The following is a 23,477-nucleotide window of genomic DNA, read 5'->3' as shown; positions in this document are numbered from 1 at the left end:
TGGGAATGAGGTTTAGGGGGTCAGTGTAACGGAGGTCAGCTAGTGAAGTACTATGCAGGTAAACTTCACTCCTCTGACCTCGAAAAGTGCTCTAGCAACAGATGGTAGAGGACATGGTCTTTAGCCTCCTTGTTAGAGCAACCAACTCCCATGCAAAGAATCGCCGGTGCGATTTCAGTTCAGCCTGTGTTGACTGCAGTAGGATCAATGGGTTACAAATATAGTAGCTAAAATAAAGGTTTTTCTAAAATGCTGTTGTTAAAAACATATTAATGTAAATGCTCTTGTTTAAACGTCATGTTTAACTCATTTCTTATAACTGATTTATTTTATCTTTGCCATGATGACAGTAAACAATATAATTTTCAAGACACTTCTATACAGCCTAAAGTGACATTTAAAGGCTTAACTAGGTTAATTAGGTTAACTAGGTAGGGTAAAGTAATAAGGCAAGTTATTGTATAACGATGGTTTGTTCTGTAGACTATCAAAAAAATATATAGCTTAAAGGGGCTAATAATTTTGACCTTAAAATGTTTTTTAAAAAAATTAAAACTGCTTTTATTCTAGCCAAAATAAAATAAATAAGATTTTTCTACAGAAGAAAAAACATTATCAGACATACTGTGAAAATTTCCTTGCTCTGATAAACAAAACTTTGGAAATATTTGAAAAAAAAAAAAATTAATTAGAAGGGAGGGGTAATAATTTTGACGACAACTGTATACTTTTAAAAAAGTAATCACATTTATTATGACCGTAATTTAAAGTATCATATTTCAAAATTGTATTTAAATTATTCAAAGCTTTTTGAGGACAAATGACTAAAACCTGGTGCTTTTAAGCATAGTGTAAAAGTATTTTAAAAGGCAATGGATGAATTTCCTTAATAGAATATTGTCAACATGACTTCAAAGGTAAAAAAAAATACTAGCAGTCACTTAATTAAATAACAAAAAAGACACATTCTTAGAGAAAGACATGAATAAAGCTATCACAATTGTTGTGTGGTTTTGATACATGCAGCTGAAAGGGCCTCCACCACATGAAACATAGAGTAATTGGCGATTCATTCCATTGTGGTGATCCCTGATATATCAGGGACTCAAGCCAGGGATAAATTCAGCTTAATTGTTTAGTCAGTTTAATATATGTTACTGAAATGACTTTAGATTGACTTTATTACTGTTTTTAATTCATTTACTAGATTTAAAGGAACCTGTTATGTAAACCTTTATAAGCGGTTTAAACACAGTTGTGTGGCAACAGTCTGTGAATATAACCAGCTTCTAATAGTAAAAATGTATTAATTGTATTTTTTATAATCACACTTAATAAAAACAGTCTGCAGTAACACTTTGATTGATATTCTCCATTTATACGTGTCATCAGAGGGAGGAAGCCCCGCCCATTAGTGACAATCTCTCCCTCATCAATATAGAACGTTAGTCTTATTTTTGAATCTGCCACTATGCTGACACATAGGCATTTTTTAGCTCCGCCCTCTATTGTAAAAAGTGCAATCTCATTTGAATTTAAAGCGACAGTGACCAAAATGGCACAATTAGGATCAAAGAGGGGTAGTTTAAAAATGTTATGTGTGACGTATTTTGAGCTGAAACTTCACATACACAGGAACACCAGAGACTTATTTTTGTAAAAAAGGGAATAATAGGTCTTTAAGAATAAAAGTCAGCAGTATATTTCAACTAGTAAACTATCTAATGTTTCGTCTTATGTTATTTTGGCTTCCAGGATTTCCACTGTTGTCGGAGCCCCCCTTTTCCTCTTATTACTGTCTATTTGTGAAGTCACATGATTATTTTCCCTCTTTTCCTTCCCAATCCTCCTCTTCCAGTCTATCTTCTTCTCCTCCATCAGTTGTTTGATCTATATTACCATTACGGCGCTGCTCTCCCACCAACAAAGCTCAAAGTGTTCGCAGAGAGCCTCATCCAGCATTGATCCGGGGCCCACGCGTCTCCATCGATCTCCACCACCGGACACAGATCCTCCAATGAGAAATGGAAAAAAACAACTCTCACGAGGGAAATTAGAGGGAGACGGGGGTGTATGTTTACGTCTGTACAGCGAGCGGTCGCGCTTTTCATTTTCATACCGCTAAAAACCACCTTTCGCAAGTCGAAAGTAAAAAGTTGGTGTTGATGCAAAGTGTGCCTTTAGCGAGTCTCTCGAAACACCTTTTTATTTTTTCTTCCCTTTTGCTTGGCTTCCGAGCCACTAACAAGGATCTTTCTTGTGGAAAAAATGCTGAAAAGTGTTGTTCTTCATCTTTTCTCTGGCTTTCTATCTCTCTTTCTTTTTTTTTTTTGTTTGAGCGTAACTGGTGTGTAGGAGCTTGTTTAGTCCCCTCAGGCTTTTGGCTCTGAGTTTTTTCTTCTGCTGTATTAATGGAGTGAGAACGGCTTTCATGTTCGGCTCACTGTCGCTAACAGAAAGCTCGCTAGATTTTGTCCTTTTGCGATTCCCCTCACGACGCAAACAAGTCACATACGGCGATATTCAAAGTAAACCCTGTCTAAACGCTTGCCTGAAGTCTTCACTGGCTCAAGATTTTTTGACAGACCAGCTGCTGGAGAATAAAGGGTTTTGGGATGAGAGAGATTAGCTTAGCATGAATCCTTCAGAAGCACCTGGGCTGCTTTATTAAAAAAGCAAAGGAACATTTACTTTGAATAATTAATGCAGGTTGGAGATGGAAAAAGTCAGCATTGACCAGACCAACTGAGGCTTTTTTTGGACTCTTTCAGTTTTGCTCATGTTGAGATGACTCAATTTCTGCATATTTTTGGCTAAATCTGCTTGCTGTAGAATGCCATAATTGATTGTTTTATATCATATGGTGTGTCAAAGTTGATGATCGCTGATGACACATCTGGGAAACGTCCCAACAAAAAGATTTGCATGTTATATTTGCCAGTAGGAGCACACAAGCTTTTCCGTACACAGCTTTCAACCTGACAGAACAAAACAGTGCTGCTTGGTGGAACTGTGTAGTCAAGGAAAGATTTGTTGAGCTACTGTAAAAGCAAATACTCCTGCCATTATGATGTTCCCTAAAGGTTTTTCTTAATATATGAATATGTTTCTTGTGCATAAGTCGAAACCAACAGGAGTCAAAACCACTTTACTCAACACAGTGACTATCACAATAGCAAAAATATTGTGGTCTGAACCCGGCATAAAAGGTTAAATAGATAATGTAAATATGACATTATTTTCATTATTGTCTTTTTTATTATTGAACATTCATAGAGTTCTGTGTTTTTTGGATCCCAGGGAGTTATTTTTATTTATTTATTTTATTAAAGATTCTTTATTATGCATTAAAAAAGGTCATATTTTGGTTTTGGGGGTCTCCAACAACAGGTTGATATGCATGCAAGGTCATAAAACATTTTCACTGTCTTATAATATGCATTTATTTTTACCTAATTATCCCGATGACCCCTATATTATTTGTTCAGTGATTCATTTGTTCCCTAGCTCCTCCTTAACGAGAAGCTAATCTGCACTAATTGATCCGATGACCCAGTCTGTTGTGATTGGTCGGCTGTGTTCAGTGCAAGACAGAGAGAAATGCTCACCATGGCTTATCAACATTGTTGAAGTAGTCAGAGTGCAGAGTCTATGTGTGAGCCCAATGCAGGAGTGCATTAAAGCAATGCAGTTAAACAGCAGCATATTGCTCTATTCTTAACCATATGTAAAAACAACGAAACACATACAGTATTAATCTACACAGTGCAAAAGCTGAACTATTTTGTAACTTGACCGCCGTACGTGTGTAGGAACAGATGGCGATGGCGATCGCCATAGCAACGGCAAACGGTAGAGGATCGCGAGCTCATAACGACCAACGGTAGAGGATCGCGAGCTTACAAATGAATTTAAACCGGTAAAGAAAGCACTTTAGACGTGACATGTGAATATAAAGAGTTAACTAGATACAGTACAAGCCATGTGGAACGATTATAAGTAAGAAAACACAATTAAATACATATTTTGCAAGATAGAGAAAACAAAGAGGTAACCATTTTAATCGCACTTGCTTCCACTTGTGTTGAATAAACTGTGAACTGTGTACTGATAAAGTTCTTGTCAGGCTTTAACAAAGTCCCATACATTAATTTCAGATCCTACCTTTAACAAACGTCCGACAAATCCCCCATTGCAGGGTAGATTATTTTTTTACGTTTTACTGGATCTGCCACTTCATATTTGGCATTGTTTTGTGTCAACGTCGATGCGAACAGTCAAAAGATCCGGACGAATGACGAGTCATTTAAATGACTCTGAGTCAAATCTTTTATTAAAAAATCTATATTTGCACTTTTATAAGGTGCACTTTCTGATTTAAACCTGGATGTTTTCATTCATTTAGTGCTGTGTTGCACACTGCACGAATGATAGCTTTCAAAAACGCATAATAGGGCTCTTTAATATTTTTTTATGTATCTATTCTATATAAAAGTAATGTAAGACATACTTTAAAATTGGTCTTTATGCTGCAAGTTTTCAACATTTTTATGTCAGAGATCCATAAATTCCTTTATAAAACTTCTTAGTATAGAATAACAATAATAATGCTAAGATTATTCAATAAAATGATCAGTACAATTTTGTTGTTGTTGTTGTTTTTTCCACACATTTTTATATAGACAAGTAGGCCAACATCTTTTATTTTTTTGGTATAGTATATATGACTGATGTGCTATACTACAAGTCTTCTAAATCCATTTGATAGCTTTGTATGCGTAACCGTCTTAAATTGAAGCTGAAAATCTGAAAATATAATTCTCTTCACATACAGTAAATCTCGCATCTTATTTGCATGCCTTCAAAAGTACAGCATCGGTAATGCTGATCCAAAATTATCATATACATTTGAAATATATGGACTATATTCATGCTGCTTTTCAATATATACTTCCATTATACATCAAATAACAAATAGAGATTCAACTAAGCATATTCCTTAAACACTGGATTCCTGTTGAACTGAACTCTCCATTTAAGAGAGGTCAATTAGGGCTGAACATCATTGAAACCCTATTTTGTTCAATAGACCTGTTCACTCCTGCTGCAGCCACTATAGCAGAGTTCACAGAGGAAAAAGCCATTTGACTGCTGTTTGCGCGGCCTTTGCTCATTCCCAATGCCTCCAGCGATGGGAGATGCTCCGGCAGCCATGCGAAACGGCTCGCTCCGCAGGACAGAACAGAAAAAGCAAAGGAAAAACGTGAAAGACAGACACAGGCTGAGGAGAGAGAGAGCGTGATATCAGTGGCACCTTGTCTTTCTTTTCCATCTTCCCTTATTTTGCTCGTGTGATTCGGGTTTTAGCTGTAGGCTGGGATTTGGAGACTGATCTGCATGCCTGGAGAGGCAAGAAGTGAAGTCACAGCATGGGGTTTCAGTCAAAACTGCATGAAGAGAAAATTTCAGTGTGAGCCTATGTGAAACATATACATTATTCACAATTATGAGTTGTATATTTAGATATATCATTAGATTAGATCTTTCATTTTGTTTTTGGTTCCTTTTCTTTTATATTTAGATATATTATTAGATTAGAACATGCTAATTTATCTGCTCCTATTAATATTTAGATCCACTCACCGGCCACTTTATTAGGTACATCTTACTAGAATCAGGTTGGACCCCCTTTTGCCCTTAGAACTGTCTTAATCCTTCATGGCATAGATTCAACCAGGTACTGGAAACGCTCTGAATGTTACAGCAGATATCTAGACTTAACAGACCAGGCAACGTTTTTCCAATCTTCTATTGTCCAATTTTGGTGAGCCTGTGTAAATTCTAGCCTAAGTTGTGTGGCACCCGGTGTGGTCTTCTGCTGCTGTAGCCCATCCGCCCCAAGATTCGATGTGTTGTGCATTCAGAGATGCTCTTCTGGATTCCTCGGTTGTAACGAGTGGTTATTTGGGTTACTGTTGCCTTTCTATCAGTTTGAACCAATCTGGCCATTCTCCTCTGAACTTTAGCATCAAAAAGGTATTTGCGCCAACAGAACTACCACTCACTGGATATATTCTCTTTTTCAGACCATTCTCTGTAAACCCTAGAGATGGTTGTGCATGAAAATGCCAGTAGATCAGCAGTTTCTGAAATACTCAGACCAGCCCGTCTGGCACTAGCAACCATGCCACGTTCAAAGTCACTTAAATCACCTTTCTTCCCCATATAATGCTCGGTTTGAACTGCAGTATATTGTCTTGATCATGTCTACATGCTTAAATACATTAAATACATTAATTGCTGCCAAGTGATTGGCCAATTAGAAAATTGTGTTAACGAGCAGTTTGACTGGTGTACCTAATAAAGTGGCCGGTGTGTATATCATTAGATTAGAATCCGCTAATTACTTTACTCCTTAGTGGTACAACAAGTAATAAACTACAGAATCACTATTCACATATTATAGTATTTTAGGTTAGCTTTATTTTAATTGTATGTAATCAGGGTAAGAATTTGGGTTCAAATAATTATGCAATATTAATTGTGACTACTATAGTAAGTACATTGAATGCGTAATAAACACCTTAAAATAAAGTGTTTTTACCAATGATGCATTTATTTGTTTGAAAAAATACAATAAAACAGTATATTATTACAATTTGAAAGAAATATTTTGCATGTTTATATTGCAAAATGTTTATATTTAATTTACAGCATTTATTCATTTATTTATTTATTTTTATTTTTTTACAAATGATTGATTTATTTGTTTAATACAAGAAAACTGTACATTATTAGAATTTGAAATAACTGTTTTGCATTTTAATATGTAGTTTGAAAATGCTATGTATTCCTGTTATGGAACTGCTGAATTATCAGAGCTTCAGAGTCACATGAACTTTCAGAAATCATTCTAATATGCTGTTTTAGTGCTTAACAATAGCAGTCTTCTTATTATCACCAAAAATGGTTAAAGTGGTTCATATTTTAGTGTGTACTGTAATGAATCTATTTTCATAGGGGGAATCTATTTTTTTCCGTTAATAAATGTAAAATTACTTGAAATAGGATTTTTTTGATGCATTTTCCCCAAAATTTTCTGTTTGTTTGTTCATCAGAAACATAGTCCCTGTAGAATTGTATACAAACACATTGTAACTTTATATAGTACACATATTGGATACTAAATCTAAAAGCTTTGAAAATGCATGCTTGTTAGATTAATTCATTTAAATATATTATTATTATTATTATTATTATTATTATTATTATTATTATTATTATTATTATTATTATTATTATTATTATTATTATTATTATTATTGCATTATGTTAAAGGCAGCATTATAGAAACCGGCTTTTTATAATCCACTTCTGTAATGTGACATATTTCTGAGTTAGGGTGTTCAACAATGAAAATAAGGGGGGGAGGGACTTGAGCCATCTGGCTTTGATTGGATGGTGAAAAGTGGGTGTTTCACTCCAGAATGGAGGCAAATCTGACTGCGAGCTTGCAGTGGATAGTAGAGAGGATGATGTTGTCCCAGGATACAGGCCATGTTTATTTGATCCTCTACCTGCTGGGAACTGAGATAATAACATGGATCTTCTCAGCATATATCCATGGTAAGGCTTCTGTTTCAGATCTGTCTTTACTTAATGATATTGCTGCAGTTTTTATTGTTTTTTTTTATTAACATCATTTGTAGATCATTTGTTGTAGAGCTTGGACTTCTTTTAAAAGCTGACCAATGTGGGCAAATTATATAATTTATATTTGTTTCAACATCTTGGAAAATTAACATGTTTGACACATGGATTAGGGGCTGAGTTTCCAGTTTTGACCTGTCAAATTGATGATCGTTCATTAAACCTACTGTTATTGTTATTCACTCTGAATTTCTGGTGATACTTTTGTTTAGTGGTTCTAACATTCAGTTTTACGGTGATTGTCTCTTAGTCTGAATAGCCATTTTCAGCATACTGTCACTTTTTAGTTACTCTTTTGAATAACATTCACAACTGTGTTAACTCTTTTTGACACAGAGTTATTATTGATTTGTTTTTCACTATTACAAGGTAGGGGACACTGTTATGGATCTTCTGAAATAGTGTGTAAAAGCTCTGAAAATGATAATGAAGAGGTTTAACGTAGGTTATATGTAGACTAGTAAGTAAGCAAATGTGATTATCAAACATCCATCAACATATAAATAAAAAACAAAAATCACAATTGACACCAATGCAGAGATCTTTGACATGCTGATGGACTCTGGCATGGTTAACTGTTTAATGTTGAGTCTCTCTGAATTTCATCTGGACACAGCCGATTGTTAAATTTAAAAACATTTTCTAAAAATGATCAAAATTTCAGCTAGTCTCACTCCTCTGGAGCGATTCATGCTAGAGACTACAACAGCGGCCACATCCAATGCTAGAAATGTCAGTTCTAATGTTGTTTTTCAGAGGTTACGTTGGTGTCGTGACCCAGAAGGGAGTAAGGTTAAGCAGGTCAGTGTAACAAAGACCCACTAGTTAAACCTCACTCCTCTGGCTTCAAGAGGAACATTTGCAACTTACGCTAGAGGCTGTGACCTATAGTAAACTCTTTGCCTTAAAAAGTGATAAGTAGACTTTACTTAAAATGTGAATAAACTATTAGTAACTTAGCACTAAGTTGACTTATTTTTTATAGCCATGCACAGTTCGTTTACTTAATCATTTAAAGGCAACAGGTTTACTCATGTTTTTAAAGTCAAAGAAATTGTGTTAAGGCAAGATGTTTGCTCATTTTTGTTAAGTAAAGCCAACTAATCACTTTTTACATTTTAGAAAGGCTGGTTCGAATGTTTATCATAGGATGAGAGGAACTGAAGGGTCATATTGGCGCCATACTGTGTTGTGCTAGTTACTGAAAAATAGTAACTAGTTACAGTTACTAGTTACTTCAGCCAAAAAGTAACTCAATCAGTTTATTGATTACTTACATCAAAAAGTAATGCATTACTGTTTTTGCACGGTAATGTTTCAGTTACTTTTCCAAAGAACATTTTTAATGCTCCCATTAAAACCCTTATAGACCATTTTGAGGGATGTAAACAAAAACAATAGTCCCAGCGTATTTCCTGTTGTACATTTTTAATTTCTATAGCTTCTGAGAATCCAAAAAGAGCCACATATTAATGTTATGATAGCTTTTAACATTGAGTTATGATTGAATTGCCTCTTGTTACAGTTATGAAATAGTTTGATAATATGCTCTATAACGTCACTTCAGTGCTGCATTAAGGTTGATTGACTTCACAGTTTTAATTAATTTGCATTTTCACAACTAAAACACAAGACAGACTTAAACAAAAAGTCATCTTTAAACACTGATTTATTTAAGTCAGATCATCAGCACAAAAATAACAATATCACAAGGTGATAAACTAGCCGAATATTATATTCAGAAGCAAAAATAAATAAAAATTCAAGTTGCTTCAGCATCATAAAAGTTGTTGTATTTAAGTATTAAACATGTACCTTCACAGCTTGAGTATGAAAACTTGCAACAATATACAACAATCACTAAAGCTTTATGTAATAAATAAATGAAAGTAATCTGACTTATCACTCAGAATCAATTTGGTGAAACTCAGCGCCAAAAAACTGCTATTACAGACAACCATAAATTTTATGCATTTTAAGCAAAACAAAAACATAACAGCTCTGTCTAGGAAAGTAATCAATGTTGTTATGCTGATAACAAATGTGTGCTTATTTATCTGAAACAACAAACCCAGTAGTATTAGGCCCCGTTAACACTGTCAGGTCTTGATGCCCAAATCCGATTCGTTGCCTTTATCGGATTTTTTTGCCTGTCCGTTTACACGTTCTTTTATTTGTGACCCATATCTCATTCATGTGTTTACACTTGCCATACAATTTTTTCGACATTGTGCATGCGTAAAAGGCGGGTTCTAGCATCTATGCCACTAGCCAAGATAGTAGAAATTGTCTTCCTTTCAGCTCTGCGAAATATGAGAAGTTTGTCTAACTTTAAAATGATTTTGAGGTGGAGGAGGAGGAGGGAAAGGGTTTTCATCGCAACTTGGGCCTATGGTTTATATATGGTGTCCTCCACTGACTCCTCTTCCCACATTGCAAGAAAGCAGGTAAATTCTGCCATCGACCACCGACCACTTTCCTCCTTCATGTTTCCTCTGTTGTTGTTTACAGCGTTGGCGTCTCCACACACGCTCTTCCTTCTACATCATTAAACCGCGAAGAAATACTACATTGTCGCAAGTTTAATGACGTACAAAACGGAAAGGCTCAATAAATTCGATCTATCTGCTTACATGATAGCATTGTCACATATCCGATTTATATCTGATTTATTTACACATATGAAGGGGGCCTGAAACTGATCTCGGAATATCCGAATGTATGCGTTTTTTTTTTTTTTTTTATAGAACAGATCCGATCTGTGTCACAAAAGCAAGAAATTGGGAATTGGGTCACATTTAACTGGCAGTGTAAACGGGGCCTTAGTAATGGTAAAGAATAATAGTTAACGTTAATTGTCACTCTCGTGTGCATATTCGGTGTACCTCAGGCTCAGTGCGCTTCCGCTTGACTTTGTCCAGTGTGGCGCCTTATACACGAAGTGTCTTCTTGTCGGTTGGTTGGCATCCACTAATCCCACAATGTGTCGCCGCTGTAAACAGGAAGATGTAGGCTAGACTGCAGCCAAAAATGAATTAATTTACCAAGTAATGGACAAACACGTCATATTGTATCAATAATGGAGTTAATATACTTAAAAATAATGCGTTACAGTATTAGTTACTGTCAAAAGTATTGCCATTACAGTAACGCATTACTAGTAACGCGTTATTGCCCAACACTGGTGCTATGGCCTAGATAGAAATGACATTTATGAACTATTAAATTTCAAAAAAACCTTTTGCTAAACTTAGTCCTAGTTCTAGTTAAACCTCACTTATCTAACCTCAAGTGATAGATAAGTGGGTAATGCTAGAGTTTGATTCAATTTACTTTTGAAACACAAGGGTTACACTGGCAATATAAACACTCTAGCAGGGAAATACAGCCAAATTAAGGTTTTGAAGTGTATGAAGCATCATCAAAACATGAAAAGATTTGAGCAAACACTTTATGGTAACATATTTGTAGCTGCTCGCCACGATAGGAAGAGCTCATGCTTTGCTTCGCTCCGATTTGTCTTTTATGTCATGTTCAGTTGTGTACCTTCTTGGAAATCAGTCGGGTGAATGAACAATCAAGTGTTGTCTCTCGCTGCCCACATACCCAGGACATGCCTCCGGGCGTATGGGGGCAGGTTACTCCAGGGCTGAGCTGTCAAGTCGACTCAAGCAGGCAGGTGGAGGGCCGACTGCAGGGTCCGGATCAGGCTTTTAGGAACCCTAATGGCCACAGCAAGCATAATGGCTTTTATTGTCTGGAGGTTGTCCCACAGAGACATCACCCCGGCCAGCCACTACCTTTCCTTTGATTTACAACAATCCCTTCTCTGGCTGAGACCAGGAGTGGGCGGCTTTCATCATCCAAGCTCTCAATTGCCTGCCTTGTCACTACTGATATTTGTCTTCTCAAGTTCTGCTCTGTCTTCCAATTCTTTTTCCATTTGGATCATTTGGCCAACTTTAGTGAGGAGTAACTGTAAGGGATATTGAGGTCATGAAGGCACTGAAGGTGATGTTTGAAAGCAAACTCTTAGCCAAACATATACATTTATATTAAAGATGTATTTTTAAAGGTGTCATCTGATGGCATCATAGACTTTTCTTTTTATTCGAGGTGAAAAAGTAACTTCATCGATTTCCTCCAGGAAACTAGACCTTGGTGTAATTCTCTCCATAGATCAGGATTGATTGAATGAGAGAGCATCCATCTAAAGGATTCCTTGACTGTAAACATAAGGGTGAAGGACTGATTCGATTAGACATGTGGCTTCCGTGTGTAATCTTGGACTTTTGAAGCACATCAAGGCTTTAGTTTTTTTTTCTGTTGCAACATGTTGAAAGAGTAACTAGCTACATTCTCAGAAATAAGGTAGAAAAGCTGTCACTTGAAAGGTACTCTTTCAAAAGGTGCACATTTTGTAATTAAAGTCTACATGTAAATACCCAAAAGATCCATATTGGTGTTTTAAGTTACATATTAGTACTTAATGGTGACATATCATATGATAATTACATATTAGGACCTTCTTTCATTTTCATTTAATTTTGATCCGCTTTTCCGGGACCGGGTCAGCAGTCTTAGGAGAGAACCCCACACTTCCCCGTCCCCAGACACCTCCTCCAGCTCCTCCAGGGGGCTCTCAAGATGTTCCCAGGACAGCAGAGAGACATAGTCCCTCCAGCGTGTCCTGGATGTTCCCAGAGGCCTCCTCCCGGTGGGACATGCCTGGAACACCTTCTTAGGTAGGCAACCAGGAGGCATCCAAAACAGATGCCAGAGCCACCTCAGCTGACTTCTCTTGATGTGGAGGAGCAGTGGCTCTACTCCGAGCTCCTCCCGGGTGACAGAGCTCCTCACATTATTTATTGGACCTAAAAAGTACAAAACTGCACCTTGTGAAAGGAGACTGCCACAGTGAGAGCTTTATTTCTTAGACTGTACCTTTTACTTAATGAACTTACGGAAATATAATATCTTTCTTGTAGCTCAATAAGTGTTCAGATATTTGGGGTCAGCTTTTTGGGGTCAGCCTTTGGGGTCAGCTTTTTTTCTACATAACAATCTGAATGTGTTTAATGTCTTTAATCTTTAAAGTGTTTGAAGTGCACACTTGCTGAATAGAAGAAACTTTTAATTTCTTTACAAGTTTGAATCAGTCTCCTGACTCCATCAAAACATGTCTGCTCTTTGATATCACACAGACACTTTTCTTTCAGGTACATGTTTTTTTCTGACCATGTTTAAATGATTAGACCTAGCAATTGCATTATTATAAAGCTTCAACTCTTCCTATTCGTTTATTTAGCATGCAAAAGTAAAACTCATAATATGTTTCTGTGTCAAAATTACTCAACGCGATGGAGCAGGTCACATTTGCACTTTTGTCTTTCAAATAGTGAACAACCATAGCCACCGTTGTCACACAAATAGAAATATTACTCAGAGAGATCATCTGGAAAGATACTCATAATTAATTTATTTTCCTACGGCTTAAGGCTAATTTATACTTCTGCGTCAAGAGCACGTGTATGCTACGATGTAGCCTGCATGTGGTTGCATAGCCCTCGCCGTAGCTGACGCGAACCTCTCAAAAAATATAACTACATGTCGCAACGACGTGCAGCGCAAGCTCTGTCAGCTTGTTAGCATTGATAAGTTTGGTGGGACCAAGAGATGTGCGAACCCGTTAGTGCGAGTGCCTACAAGTGTCGAGTCCAGTGAAAGAAGTCCATATGGAAAGCTTTGATTTGTGTTTAACTTATGATTTAAGTTGTTTCACGTCCACCGGTTCCCGCCTCAAAATGAGCAAGTTTGAGCTACATCTACATTAAGGTAGCGTTCAGAAAAAGCAAATCACCAGTGAAGAAACTCGACACAGAGGAACATGCAAACCTACTGCCTGCTAACATTTCGGAAGTGTTATTGCAGAGCAACACAAACATCGAGCAGAGTGTGAAATGCCCAACAACAAGGAGGCTTATTGCAAGGCATGCGCCGTGCGTCACACCGATCACTCAACGCAGAAGTATAAACCAGGCTTTAGTCTCCTTATTAGTCAGAGTTCACCACAGTGGAATCAACCTCCAACTTATCCAGCATTTTACGCAGCGGATGCCCTTCAAGTTGCAACCCAGCACTGGGAAACACCCATACACTCTCACATTTACTCATATTCTCATACACTACGACAAAGTTAATTCAATTCACCTATAGTGCATGTTTTTGGACTGTGGGGGAAACTGGAACACCTGGAGGAAACCTACCAAACACTGGGAGAGCATGCAAACTTCACACAGAAACACCAGCTGACCCAGCTGGAGTTTGAACCAGTGACCTTCTTGATGTGAGGTGACAGTGCTAACCACTGAGCCACCATGCTGCCCAGGAAAGATTCTGTGATCACAAAAAAAAACCTTTGAGGTGAACATTCAACCCTGGTGGACTGGCACACATAAAACTCTCTCTCTTCATCTATAACGAGTCGCACTGACCCCAATCACTAGCTCTACTCCTGCTGGAAAAGAACCTTTACAAAGTTCCAGAGCCCTTTGCTTAAGAGATCCTTCCTCCCTGGACTTAAAAAGCAGAGTCTTTTCTACAGCCATTAGTGACCATTCAGTAGAGGATACAGGAAGGGACAATCCATGGAGAAGTCTGAGAGTGTTGCTTATTTCGCTTTCTGGAACAGGAGAGCACGGACCTGGACACCACGAGGGAACTCGTAGATGCTCACTTGCCTTCTCCTTTTGTTTCATGAAAAAACAAAGCGCTATTTTCAGGGACCCGAATACACAGTGGATGGCGGAGATGGGAAGGGAGAAACTGATGTGCCATTAAGGAGCTTTATTACTTTTTTATCAGTAGCAGGAGGATAAGCTTAGTGTATGAGAGTGGACCCGGTGGGGAGGGAAGAATAGAGAGGGAAAAAAGAAGTGTGCGAAAGAGTGGGATGGGTAGGGGTCAAATCCCAGCAGCACATCACGGCCTGTCTATCAGAGGGGGGACGCCTTGCTCGACGGGGCAAGTCAACAGCAGGATTTTACGGGATAAGATCTCTTCATCTATCATCCTGACATGCCATCAACATTTTTCCCACTCCATTTTTCTTTACATCAATCATTTTATATGCCAGGAACAATAGAGGCGACTGTGGAAATAGTGCGTTTGATTACTGATACTCACCAGCCACCTTATTAGGTACAACTTGCCCCTTTGCCTTCAGAATTACCTTAAGTCACAGTTGCTGCAATTTCCTTTGTCCTTTCCTATTTTAGTTTAGTTAATGTTTAAAAAAAACAGTTTGGACAGATTTCTGCCTACAGTATGTTATCCTGATGGAATTACATTGCAATCCTCTGCTTTCACTCAAAAAATGATGTTTGTTGTTTGCTCAAACTACTTATTTTAAATGATCTGCAACAACACAATTTTTGAGTTTTTGGGGGGAATAACAGTTGAAGAGTTCAGATGCAAAACCCTCTAAATCCATCAGACCTCTTTTCTTGTAAATGAGCATTTTCTATCAGGCTCCTCTGATTACGTTCAGAAGTTTCATTTTATATGTAATGAAACGGTTATTAGCTAGTAAATAAATTAACTTTAAGCAGCTAAATCCACGTCTGCTTTTTTTACAAAAACCTCTAAATCGACCTATTGGGACAAGACAGTTTAATTAGTTTAATTAGTGTGTTTTTAGATGAAAATGCCGTTTTTAAGGGCATCACGGTGGTGCAGTGGGTAGCATGATCGCCTCACAACAAGGTCGAGCCTCGACTGGGTCAGTTGGCATTTCTGTGGTCAAGTTTGCATGCTCTCCTCGTGTTGGTGTGGGTTTTCTCTGGGTGCTCCGGTTGTCCCCACAAGTCCAAAGACATGTGGTACAGGTGAATTGGGTAGGCTAAAACTGTTCATAGTGTATGTGTGTGAATGAGAGTGTATGGATGTTTCTTAGTGATGGGTTGCAACTGGAATGGCATCTGCTGCGTAAAACATAATCTGAATAAGTTGGCGGCTCATTCCACTGTGGAGACTCCAGTGGAGTCTACTTAATAAAGAGACTAAGCTGAAAAGAAAGTTATTGAATGAATGAATGTCATTTTCAAACGTATCGTGTCCAGATTCGTGTAGACATAGGCTAACTCTAGTGTGATTCATCTGAATTAAATGATGCAGTCTCTGATTCTTAGCTGACAGGATTGATGCTTAGTGGGCTCTTCTGCTGCTGTAGCTCCTCTGCTTCATGGTTTGATGTGTTAAACTGAGAAAAGCTCCTCTACTAACATTGGTTGCTGTTAGTGGTTCTTTGAATGACTTTATATTACAGACAAGACAGTAAAATCAATAAGACATTTTTACCCACAGAACTGCATGTTACTGGATGTTTTCTCTTGTTCAGATAATTCTATGATATAAACCCTAGAGATGTCTACAAGCAAAAATCCCAGTAGATTATCAATTTCTGAAGTTCTCAGAACAGAACAGCAACAACAACGGCATGTTCCAAATTACTTAAATCCTACAGTAAATTCTCCATTATGATGCTCGGTCTGAACTTCAGCAGATCATCTTGACTACATCAACATGTCTAAATGCATTGAGTTGCTGCCATGTGATTGGCTTTTTTTATGTGATGCTTTATTCTAATCTGTTACAATGCAGTGCTGTTTTAAATCACCTTATCTGACTCCAGCAAAATATGTTTTCCCTCTATAAATACATCTGGGATTAGGATCCATCATAAAGCCCACGGCTAGATTCTCTCAGTTCGGCTGCATGATAGTAGACTTGTTTATCAGCTAGGGAGATGTTTGAGTAGTGACACTTGTAAAGTACATAATTGTGGTGTGAATTCCGTCTGTGTGACAGACAGAAAACACAGGACGGGTTTGTCTAATCAACACTTTCAGTGATTGATCAGGAATGAGTGCAACATTCAAACTGATTCAAACTGATTCTCAAACTTTGAGAAAGAGACTGCAATGCTGGGATTCAGAGCTGGTTGTTCTGGTTTATTTATTAGTACCATTGCTTTTGTTCTGTGAAGAGATGATGCCAACCATGGAGGACTTCGAGAATAACGCATATACCTAATACACAAATACTAGGGATGCACCGATATGGATTTTTTGGCCGATATTGATGACCAACCAACTCTTAAGATTTGGAGGCCGATAACCAATATATTCAGTTAAATATAAATATTTCAAAATGTTATATTTTATACAGTAAAAATGTATTGTATTTAAATAAAAGTTTAAACTGATCTTATGGACTGAATAGCTTACAATTTCACCTGAATCAACATGACAAAAATAAATTGTTCTTTTCTTCGCTTAGCAATTTAACATTCAACTTGACTGTTGGATAAAAATAATAGGTTAAATAACACAATGGGATTTAATTAACAGGCGTCATGGTGGCGCATTTTGTAGCACGATTGCCTCACAGCAAGAAGGTCGCTGGTTCGAGCCTTGGCTGGGTCAGTTGGCATTTCTGTGTGGAATTTGCATGTTCTCCCCGTGTTTGTGTGGGTTTCCTCTGCGTGCTTCGGGCTTCCCCCACAGTCCAAAGACATTGTGCTATAGGTAAATTTTGTAAGCTAAATTGAGTGAATGAATAAATGAATTATTTACATAACAAACAAGTAAAATAAATATTTATGTTTATGTTTACACATGTAATATTTTTCTTGAGGCAATTTAAACCAGAATACACATTGACACTATCAAGCATGTGTACAATAATAAGGAACATGGTTACTTACTGAGTTATTTACACACAGCAATACCACACAAAGTCAGTGCAGACTTTGACTTTTGCGCGAGGCAGGCAGTTCTGTACAATTATGTAACCTTTCAGTTTAAGATATCGGCCTGATTTTGATATCGGACCAATAACGATAATATAATTAAATAGCATGTATTGGCCGATAATGATATGTCTGCTAATATATATTGTGCATCCCTAACAAATACAGTACACTTCATTGAACGTGTACACTGTCATGACCTACAGTATATGCTATATAATTGCAGGTTAACTATGTTTATATATGATAACTGTTAAAAGCTAGTAGTTACTAATTAATTAATTAAAGTTATTAGACTTTCTGTATTTTATTGTAATGCAATAATGTGCACCTTTTGTAAAGCTGCTTTCACATTATGACAAGTTTTGTGAAAAAGCGCTGCACAAAAAAACTTGAATTGTTTTGAATCTTTCTAATAATTATAAGAGGTGATTGTAATAATGGGGTTATTTTTTAGAACTAAAAATTAATGAAAATTCTAATTGTTGTACACTATTATTATCAGTCCAGGTTACCATGGATTATGTGTGTTAAAATAGCAATGTGCCTAAATTAAATTGTATTAGTGCAACGTGCCTATTTTCAGTGTATTTTTTAGGCTTCAGTTAATAGGCTTATTAAAGTTCTCACTTTACATAGGAAAGTCATGCCAGCTGCAATTAATATTGTTCTAGTACCACCCACAGAGAGCAAGCTGTAAACAGAATGTCAATTAAAAGAGATGTTTATGTACATGTTGGTATCCATCATGACAACAGTTATAAGAAAGTATGAAAGTATGGTTGCTTGTATTTTTTCAGTGTAAAGCATGTCAAATTATCTGCTTTGCTTCTTCCATAACCTAAAACTCAAAAACTATATCAAATATTGGAAATTGGTGCACGCAAAGTGTATTCGTTGCACAATTCATGGCCAATTCTGGGGGAGTTTACACAACACTGTTTAACTAAAACTGAAATGTTTCGCATTTTGCGTGTTCATTTATTGACCTTATTCTTCACTTATGAGAGGGTTCAGCCATTGGAATCTTTTTGGCTAAAGACTTCCGTTCTCATTCACTTCCATTGATTTATAGACGTTAAAGACAGCTGGTTATGCTGCTCGATGTTGCAAACTGATATATATTTTTATTATATCAGTCTACTTTTAATGTATAGACATGAACACACTTGTTTGTAGAGTAAATAGTTTGACCGAATCGAAGTTCTGAAACAATTGCAAAATGAGCGCACTTCCACATTGAAGAATAAGGTCAATACATCTGAAAAGGCAAACTTGAGAGGATTCGAAAAGATTGTTTTTGAAAACAATACCATTTTCATCTCCATGTAAACTACAAAAGTATAACTTATGAAAATTGTCTATAAGCACACTCAAAAAAGGGCTTTTGCTGCTTGTTTAAACCACTTATTTACAGTAGGTTACTGTATTTTAAAGTTGCACTGTGAAAATTGCTGTATACTTTACAGTAAAGATATACAATACTGTAAATACATACAGCGATATAAATACATGTTTCTTTTCCAAACGACAGTGCCACCTACAGGCCTGGCATACATATCACAGCTTTTTATCCACATTGTTTTTGTTGTTCTATATATAAAACTTTTAAATATACAAAAGTAACACAATTGTCATGTACACAGATACTGCACGGTTACTTGTTTCAATTGACTGCTAAAACTCCCTCTAGTGGTCAAACCTGAAATGTCAGTTTTATTAGTAGCATTTTCCTATGAAAATTCAAAAGCTAAAACTAAACTTCAAATTTTCCTCGACTGTAACTATTAGAAACTTTGTGTTTTTCTTCTTTGAGATGCATTATCCTCATTAAATCCAATAATGCCTCTGACAAGGCATAAGCATTTATGTGTAGTTCAATTTTCCTCGACTGTAACTATTAAAAATTTTGGGTTTTTCTTCTTTGAGATGCATTATCCTCATTAAATCCAATACTGCCTCTGACAAGGCATAAGCACTTCAGTATGTGTAGTTGCTGTAACAAACTACCTAAACTGGTGTCATGTCAATTCATACTGCCTCATTGCATTAAGCCTGTGATATGTATATAAACATTTATGCCATCTCTGAGCATTAAGTGGGTAATATATGCAGGTTTGTTTCAGTTCAACCTCTCCAACCTCAGCAGATCAAACAGACTGCTTTACATGTTTCTATTTTATACACCGCATACTGTAACTTTACTGTTCAAATAGTGTGGCGTTGGTAAGATCATGTTTTTTGAGACAAGTACGCTTGTGATGAGCTAAGCTATATTTATTTGCTTTGAATATACAGTAAAGACAGTAATTAGAATTGATACAGTTTAAAATAGCTGTTTTCAATTTGAATATGTCATAAAATGTGATTTATTTAAGTTTATATTAAAGCAGATTTTTTCATCATTATTCCTTTAATGTTCTGTCCAACCTATATTTCATTTTTCTGAAAGGATTTTAATATGTTAACCTGGACCACAAAAGTTATTAAGTAAACTAAGTGTAGATTGACAAGTGTAAATGCGTTGGAAATTGAGAATAATAATATCTGAAATTTGAATAAATATGCTTGCCACTGATTTATACTTTGTCAGGATAGGAGAATATTTGGGTGAGATACAACTATTTGAAAGTCTAGAATCTCAAGGTTAAAATAAAACATGTAAACATCTGTCATTGATACCAGTTTTAAGAGCAACAAATAATAACTTGACTTCAAGTTGATCATTTGGAAAAGTGGTAGAAGATAGATTTTTCAGATGAATCATCTGTTGAACTGCATCCCAAAAACTGCAGAAGACCTATTGGAACCCGCATGGACCCAAGATTCTCACAGAAATCAGTCAAGTCTGGTAAAGAAAAAATCATGGTTTGGGGTTACATTCAGTATGGGGGTGTGCAAGAGATCTGCAGTGGATGCAACATCGACATAATGCTGCCCATTACATTACAAACCATAGGAGATTCTTCAGCAGGATAGCGCAGGAAAGTTCCTGAAAGCAAAGAATGTCAAGGTGCTCCAGCATTGGCCAGTCCAGTCACCAGAAATGAACATTATTGAGCATATCTGGAGTAAGATTAAGCATTGAAAATGAATCCAAAGAATCTTGATGAACTCTGGGAGTCCTGCAAGTAGGCATGGAACGATAACCGTTTTTTCAAGGTATACCGCGGTCTGGAAAAGTCAAGGTTTTAAAACCGCCAACATTTTCTGTAATACCGTTCCTAAGGTATGTGCAAGATATTTTTTTTACATTTTTTTTTTTTTAGGACAACCGTATCTCTAGCAGAAAAAAAAATATCCAAAATGCCGTTTTAAACTGTAAAGAAATCTGTGTTTTTGAAACTAATGAAGACAGCACAAGTCAATGATTCATTTGAATTATAGTCTGATGTGTTCACTGCTCCAAAATACCATAAACCCTTCAAAAAATTGAATATATTGTTTTCAAAAGGAAAAAAGTTTTAGTTTTTTTACCCAGACATTTAAAAAGAATTTATTTTAGAGCAGTGAGCACAATACCGTGATACCGTGAAACCCTGATATTTTTATCCAAGGTTATCATACCGTCAGAATCTTATACCGGCCCATGACTACCTGCAAGAACACTTTCTTTGCCATTCCAGATGACTTTATTAATAAGTTATTTGAGCCATTCTAGAGATGTATGGATGCAGTCCTCCAAGCTCATAGGAGTTACACACAATATTAATTCTTTTTCCACTGCACTATGACTTTATATTCTATACTGGACATTATTTCTGTTAAGTGTTAAGCTAATTAAATAATTAAAAATTAAGGCATGATGATATTTTATTTTGGTAAAATATAGGTAATATAAAGGCCTTTGCCTTTCATATAAGCCATTTCTGATACCAAAGGATCAACTAGAAGTCAAGTTATTATCTGTTGTTCCTAAAACTTGGATAGGCGACATGACTTTTGTCAGGTAGTGTACTAACATTACACATGTTACTAACATAAATGTGCTAACAATATACATGTTACTAACCAAAATGTAAGTTTTGATGTATTTATGATTTCATTTTTTTAATAAATCTTCAAGGAACATGATATTTGCTTAATATTATAATTATATTATAAAATAATACTGTATATTTTTTGACCTATACAATGGAGTTTTCATTATTTCCAAAAATATATATACCCGTGCAACATAAGATCTTTTAATCTAAAGACTAATTTTAGTCTATTTCTCATCATCACGGATCAAAGTGGTAGTAATAGCAATAACATTAAAAAGTAGGAAATGTATATGCATCTGTATACTTTAGACAGTTCACAAATATTTTACTATTGCGTTATTATACTATTTTCAACCTTGTTTTATTACAATAAAACTTATTAAGCCGCTTTATTTGAAAGTAATTAGTTCTGAGATTTGATAAATTTTAAAAGTACCAATATCAAATGCAATTATCTTTATAAAATAGACCATACAGATGTGATGTTTAAGAATTAGACAGCGATTAGACAAGCGTAGTTGAAAATAATTTTAGATAGTGTATAGCTCTGCCTAAAATGTCACATCAGCTGCCCACATACGCTACCGTCTGCACTTTTCATCTTTGAATTTTAATCCAAACTTTTTGTCTTCCACATCTCTCTAGATATTCTCTTTTATTATCTCATTAGCCCTGTCCATCAAACACACATTGTGCAGCATACAGTATATTCTTTTTTTAATATTATAATGAAGTAGAAGCAATCAAAGTGAGGCCTGGAGTCAGGTAGACTTACTTCGGTCTTTAATAATGATTCTTAATCAATTATCTTTCCTCAACAAGTCGAAACGTTTAGCGCAATAAAGAGGAAACTCTAAAACAGCCTCTGGCATCACTTGTTTTCCTTTACCCTGCGTTTGAAAAGAATTAATCGTTGCTGAAATCCCTACAGGCTTTGTTTGCATAAGGTTAAGATGCTAAAAGTTCCTCAGGGCCATTTTTTTTCTTTCTGAAATTGGTTGCATATTCATGGCATCTTGGGGAGGAATTAGATGAATAAATACATGCCTAGTTTCTTCTTTTTTGCTTGAAATCTGCTCTCTCTGATTCACCTTTGATCACAGAACAAAGCCGAGCAGAAGCTGCCCCCTCTGAAGCGCTGTGGGTACAGAGACAATGTTTAATCTCTCTTTCATTTTCTCGCTCTCTCTTTCCGCTTGGAAACTGCGGGGCCAGACCCGTGCCGTCCCAGTGGGTCCATCCAGTGTTTATTTCAAGGCAATAAAAAAAGTGAGAGACTTCTTGCTAGGCCCTGCTCCACTTCCAGCTGTCTGACACGCAGCCCTAAATAGACACATTGGCCCTTCGTGCCGGTTGCATATTGATGTTGGGATTTAGTGGTGATGTGGGACACACCACTTATTGAAGAGGAATGTAGCATGGTAGCCTTGTTTTGTGCAAGATGGAAAATGGCTTAGATTAGGGATACAAGGTTTGTAGCATAGAACTATCAGCTCATTTTAGAGATTAACAGATTTAAATGTAATTCATTCATTTCAGTCCTTTATTTATCAGGAGTCACCACTGTGGAATGAACCGACAACTATTCCAGCATATGTTTTATGCAGTGGATGCCCTTCCAGCCCCAACCCAGTACTGGGAAACACCCATGCACTCTCACATTCACATACACACTCATACACTATGGCCAATTTTGTTTACCCAATTCACTTATACCACATGTCTTTGGAATGTGTAAAATAAATTATAGTTTTTTTGTTGTACATTATTATGTTGTTATACTCAAACTCCATACTTTTATGAGTAGTATTTAACATAACTGATTTTAGTTTTGACTTTTTGGTTGTTTGGAAGCTTTTGAAATTATATGTTTGTCATCCAAGATTTTGGGTTAGTCTTTTTTATTTTTATTTTTGTACTCTATTAAACTTGCCCTGCTGTAAAGTACTTTGGTCAGCCTGGTGGCTGTT

At 36.4% G+C, this 23,477-nt stretch overlaps 1 protein-coding gene across 1 annotated transcript in view; it reads left to right on the top strand.

The window, feature by feature from the left end:
• LOC130238108 (protein sidekick-2-like) overlaps positions 1-23,477 on the top strand; it is a 464,443-nt gene that overhangs the window by 312,825 nt on the left and 128,141 nt on the right. The gene's annotated exons all lie outside the window — the stretch shown is intronic.

Source organism: Danio aesculapii, chromosome 12, assembly GCF_903798145.1.
Source record: "Danio aesculapii chromosome 12, fDanAes4.1, whole genome shotgun sequence".
Lineage (NCBI taxonomy): Eukaryota > Metazoa > Chordata > Actinopteri > Cypriniformes > Danionidae > Danio > Danio aesculapii.
Note: the sequence above shows the minus strand (reverse complement) of the source record. Positions and strands in the feature narration are given on the sequence as shown.